This window comes from Nicotiana tabacum, chromosome 11 (genome assembly GCF_000715075.1).
Source record: "Nicotiana tabacum cultivar K326 chromosome 11, ASM71507v2, whole genome shotgun sequence".
NCBI classification, from domain to species: Eukaryota; Viridiplantae; Streptophyta; class Magnoliopsida; order Solanales; family Solanaceae; genus Nicotiana; species Nicotiana tabacum.
The window spans coordinates 13,752,611-13,758,648 of NC_134090.1; the positions used below are offsets into that span (position 1 = coordinate 13,752,611).

Below are 6,038 nucleotides of genomic sequence, written 5' to 3' on the forward strand. Positions count from 1 at the left end.
ACTTTATGTCCATAGAATTAGAATTAGCAAGAATGCATGTAGATTTCCTGCGAAATAACCAAGAAAGGCAACTAGAATATGTCTATCCTAATCGCGAAGCTATTCTCCGATACCCGGATTCAAGAACTTACTCGATTCAATCTTATATGCAATCTATAGTTCCCACTTTTGAATTCAACTATAAATTCGTAGATAATAGTCTATTGTTAGCAACAAAACAATATAATTAAGTGCAAGATTGAATAAACAAATTAATATGATAAACCAAGCAAAGCAATCAACCCTCAACTACAATAATCAATAACGACCTATAACCCTAGAATAATGTGGTTCTTAACCACTCATGATAAAGTTAAACAATTTCATAGCTGTTGAATAGTTGAAAATACTAAGAAAGATGAAGAAAAACTAAGAATCCTTGCTCCCAAATATTTTGTTCTTGTGTTTTCCCCTCAAAGTGGCGTCTCCCCCTCCAAAAAGGATTAGACTTATTTTTATACCAATTGGGGGTGTGCATGGTCGAAATAACCTTGTCCCGAGCAAAATAGGAGAATTCCCGTCACCCAGCACCCAGGGTAGCGCATCGCGCTAGCCTGGCGCTAAGTTGTGCCCAAAAGTTTTCAGGCCTGCAAGTTGTGGCCCGGGCAGCGCAACGCGCTGGCTTGGGCGTTGCATTGGGCCTTTTTCTTATTTTGTTCTCTTTTTTGCTTCAATTCGTATACTTTTGTCTCGCATTGCCCCTCGGGTGACTCCTACACATAAAAAATCGTGAATTAGAATAAATCATTACATTACAATAAAATGTGAGGCGATATGCATATAAATATACATAATTTAAGCCGAATATCAAAAGGTCTCGATTTAAATATGGTGATTATCTATAATTAAGAAATTACCTTCTATGTTTTCCCTTTACTTTCTATAGTTTTCTCTATGTTTATAATAAGAATAAAACCCTACTTGTCACGGAAGGAAATTCGGTATTGGTGGCATATGCAGAGATCATAAAGGTAAGCTAACTATGGCGTTTGCTTCTTCAATTGGCAGAACAAATAGTAACATGGCTGAAGCTAGTGCAGCCTTAGCGGGGGTGGAATGGCGTAGTCGCAATGGTTGCAACAAATTATACTGGAGTGTGATTCCCAGCTTGTGGTTGATTTGATCAATGGTAAATCAAAACCTCCTTGGCAAATGCAAGGCATTATCAGACAGATTCAATACATTGCCCGTCAACTCAATTGTGCTATTTGTCATTGTTATAGAGAAGCTAATCAAGTTGCGGATGCATTAGCAAAATGGAGCATTTACAATGAAGAACTTCTTATTTTCTCCCATCATGCTTTTCCTACTTCTGCAGTTGGACCTTACAGATTGGATTACATCTAGATGGTGTCACTAAGGCATAAACATAGGAAGAATACTTTTTTGTGAAGAGTTTTTGTAGGTTATTGTATATGCAATGGTGTATATGCCAAACTGCACAACGCAGTTTTGTTTTTGTATGTAATGCATAAGGGCATGCCACGTAATAATATAGGTCCCTGTAATATTTTTGTACTTTTTGTTGGTTGAATGATAGGGCATGCCACCATACGGCGTAATTGATATAAAAAAAAAAAAGCCCTGCTTGTCAAGGATCTATGCATTTCTACATGGAAAATGGAAGTTCCAATGAAACATACTTTCAGGGCAATATTAGTTATTGTTTATTACAACTTATAGTACTAGACTACAACAAAAGTAACTACAAGTACATATGCCTAGTCAAGAGCAATTTCTCTTTTTGAGTTCCTAGGAGGATCTTGGGAGTTCGAAATTAAAGAGAACTTATTGGCCTAGTCAAGAGCAATATTTTACGAATTTCTTTTATACAAAGTTAAAATCTTTGAAGAGATTACCACATATTATAACCTTAAAAACACGCATAAGATCTCAGTTTACATGTAAAGTTTATGGCGTACCATGTTTGAAATTGTCTAATAACTTAAAACGTAAAAAGTACTTCTGAGATCTCTCATTAATAGGTACAGTTATTTAAAATAACTTAAAACGTAAAAAGCACTTCTAAGATCAACGTAAAAAGCACTTCTGAGATCTCTCATTAAAAGGTACAGTTATTTAAAAAGCACTTATGAAATCTGTTATTAAAAAGTACAGTTATTTAAAAAACACTCATGAGATTTGTTATTAAAAAGTACATTTGTTTAATTTTTGTGTAGTCGTGCGCAATAGAGACGTCGGATTCGAAATTATTCTAATGCACTCTCGTTACTTTCAGGGTTTATTTTAAAATATTTGATTAATTCAATATACATATTCCCTAGAAAGTTAGTATTTCACATGATCTCTCTCACTAAATCAAGGATTATTTATAACTGTCAAAAAAAAAAAAAAAAAAACTCTATTATAAGAGATTGCTTCTTCCTCTCTCCATCAAATGACAATAAATCCAACAAAGAAACAAGAAGAAATATATGAAAACGAATAATAACGATAAGAAAATGAAGCAGCTACAGTACTATATTATCAAGTTTTTTTCCTATGGAACTCTCAGATCTAATATTAGCTGATTCCATTCTTCAAAGCATATTAAATCAAAGGTTATCAATGACATTCTGGTGAAAAGAAAATTAATTTTTTTCCACGCTTCAGATAAATCAACTTCTTATAAAAAGAAAATCCCACAAAAATATACCTAATCTTCCAATGTACAGCAATAATTTTTTATTTTTTTTGATTTGGAAGGATGATTTATATAATAATTATTCGAGTTCAATAAATGCCATGATGCTTATCTTAGCATCTAAATTTCCATATAATCAACATCGTTTTGCTAATTCTGCCAATATTAATTCCTTAAAAAAAAAATAAGACAATAACAACATACTCCGGATGATCCCATATGTGGAATTTTGGGAGAATAAGATATATACAGACCTTATCCCGACCTTTTGTGAGGTAGAGAGGCTGGTTCAAGCAAAGGAATCACCATAAAATCCTTATAAATAGTTATAAGCAAAGGAGTACTAAGCACATAAATTCACAATCCAAATGAATCACCTTATAAAATCATACGAACAAACATCTCTCTTTTGCCGTTTTATTGGAGAAAGAAGTCATTATTTGCTGATGCAGCATCATCATGATTCTCATATTCAAAAAAAACTTAGGGGTGGCAGATTTTTAGAAACATATTTTCTGCTCCACATGATTTCTATGTGAATCTTGATAATGCTGCAGCTGCAAGTAACAACTGTATGTCAATCAATGTACAATCCGCTTAAGGAAAAAGGGCCAATATTCCTGGAACCGGATGATATAATCAGTGGTGGAGCCAGAATTTTTACCAAGGAATTCGACATATTAAAAAGTAAACACACGAACAAGACAAGGGGATTCAACCTCTACTATTTATGCATAAATACTAATATTAACCTTATGTATGCAGCATAATTTTTTGGCGAAGCCCATTTTGGATGATCCCCTTCAACCACCCTATTTTCGTCCCTGGACATAACACGCTAAAGATATTTATATTAAGGTAAGATCTACAGTTCAATATAAACATATAGATCCGTAAGAATTTATGGAAGTCAAAAGAAACAAAAGGTATAGAGTCCTGTGGATGGAGGCGAAGAAAACTAATTTTTAACACGGAAAGGAGTTTTAAGGAAATAAACAAAAGGAAAGGGTTTTGAAGACCCAGTTAACAAATGTTTCAATATTAAAGAAAAATAGGACAGGGGAAAAAATAATTAACCTAAACAAATTACCAAGATGTTGGGTTATTAGTAAATCTTTTGAAAGGAAAAACCTTAAGAGAAAACATGTTGAGGAGAAGAGGTTGCTTATATAGAGTTGCTTACCCTTCCTTTCACTGGATGGAGGTTTTCTTTCTTATACGTGGACCAATGAAATTCTAGGGTTTAATAGTCAGTGTATACAATTCTTACACAGGTCATTCATTGGAAGAGGTAGGGGGTATTATACCATGTATATAAAGTCAGAATCTTTTTTATTTATATAATATTTGATGTTGAATTCTCTTAGCTTCTTTATTTATTTATTTTATTTTGAAACCCTTTAGTAAAAATTCTACCTACACCACTAATGTCTCCTTCTTTTCTGTACCATCAAATCTCTTAAAAAGTAATTAAATGTAATTATATATAACAAGTTAAATTAGTAACCTAAAAAAGGTGGCTAACCTTGTATTGCATTAGGTTCAACTACAAATTTAAATTTTCATTATATTGTTAGTGATGTGAGTTAAATCCAAAAGTCTGAGTATACACTCTTCAATTTTCATTTGAGTCTAAGAGTAACTTGGATAAGAGAGGGGATGATATTTATTGGTACATCCCTCTCAATTGAATTCACCATAGAAAGAAAAAGCGTTATAGCATCAATGGTTTGACTTATAAGTAGAAAATTACAAACGATTTTTCGGCTTCAATCTAGTTATGATAAAGAATTGGACTATGTACACACAAGGCCAAAAAACATGTACACACAAGGCAACAATCTTGATTTGATGTCATTGCAAGAAGCAGACGAGTTAACCATAGACTTTGTTTAATGTATATCATGAATTATTTTTGTTTTAGCCATTTTAACTTTATATTGACTTGATTTGCAAAGGTTGGATGAATGGTTTCCCACATAGGAGTCTGGGTTGATTTCCTTCGCCTACGGTCTTCTCAATCAAAGCTTGTTGCTTCAGAGACTTGCCTCGTACGGTTTATATTTTTTGTGTGATTTGTGAGTTATTGCACAATAAATAAATTACTCAATGTGCACCCGAATAATAGCACCCAGATAAGTTTCCAAAAAACATCATATTGACTTGTTTGCCTCAGAACGTATGTAATCAGTAGCGTGTTTCACATCCCAAGTATTAAGAGTTCAATTTTGCATAGAATATATAGTACAGCACTAAAGCTAAAAAATTGAAACAGAAAATTCAGAAGGACGTCACACTTTTATAACAATGATTCTTCTTGTATTAGTCGAAGAAAATAGCACCAGCTCAGAAAATACAGAACGTGAAAAAGGGGGACAAATAATGATTCTTTTCGTATTCGTCTCTAGATCTTTTTTGAGTATATATTTAACTATATATATAATATTACAAAATTCGTACAACAAAAGAAGGTGAAATTATTTTCAAATTTTATCTTTGCTCGCGATTAGTACGTTTAATAGGAGAATTAACATCCTTGATATTTGCTATGTTAGTAAAACATATACTCAGGAGCTAGTGGTATACGTGTCAGTAAATCGGATTTTTATATAAATAGCCGGTCGGATTGACAGTGTTTACTTTAAAATAAGCCCTTATCTCAAATGGTTCCTAAAAATTCTTCCATTATACCACTGGGCAAGAATGCAGTCCTAAAGGTACAAATGAAAGCCTCTTGTTTCAGCATCTTTTTCCTTAATTAACAATCAGGTGATTTCACAAGAATTGAAAGGAATTATGTGCCTGCGTCATCATATACAATACTTTTTCTTGATTTCTCATTCGGTGTACGATATTCGTACTGCAGCCCGACTAAATTTGAATTCAAGCCGGAAAGTACCAAATTATTGAAGGATAAAGTGCTTCCTAATAAATGCAACTTCATATATACTTCAGGTTCGAACCCGAAATCTCTGATTAAAGATGAAAGAATATACTTACCACTTCACCACAATTATTGTTGGTCTGTCGTATACAATACTATGATATGATGTGGATACCCCTTTACTTTAAGGTTCTTTTGTTTGTGTTTATCCTAAAAAAACGGATAACAATTGAATTTATATATGATTTTAAGAATATGCGGATTAATACGATACAAATGATTAATGGCATTAGGTTAAACAAATGAAAGACGTAATAAATTGTCAAACCAATAATAAGAGTGATCCCAGACTCGGTAAATAGCTTAATGAGGAGCCTGCCTTCGAAACCGAGCTTATCCTTATGAAGAACTGATGAACAAAAGTAATAACTTTGAATAACAGAAAGAATAGGAGTATATTGTCTTGATATG

General features: G+C 33.0%; 1 long non-coding RNA gene across 2 annotated transcripts; it reads right to left on the minus strand.

The window, feature by feature from the left end:
• Positions 1 to 238: 238 nt before the first annotated feature.
• On the minus strand, positions 239 to 3,962 carry LOC107811401 (uncharacterized). 2 transcript variants are annotated; one of them, XR_012696417.1, is made up of 2 exons: positions 3,436 to 3,962; positions 239 to 752 (listed from the first exon to the last, which is right to left on the minus strand). It is a non-coding gene; the product is annotated as an uncharacterized LOC107811401 (long non-coding RNA). The 2 variants fall into 2 exon arrangements; XR_001653902.2 differs by having other exon boundaries at positions 3,061 to 3,962.
• Between the last annotated feature and the right edge of the window lie 2,076 nt (positions 3,963 to 6,038).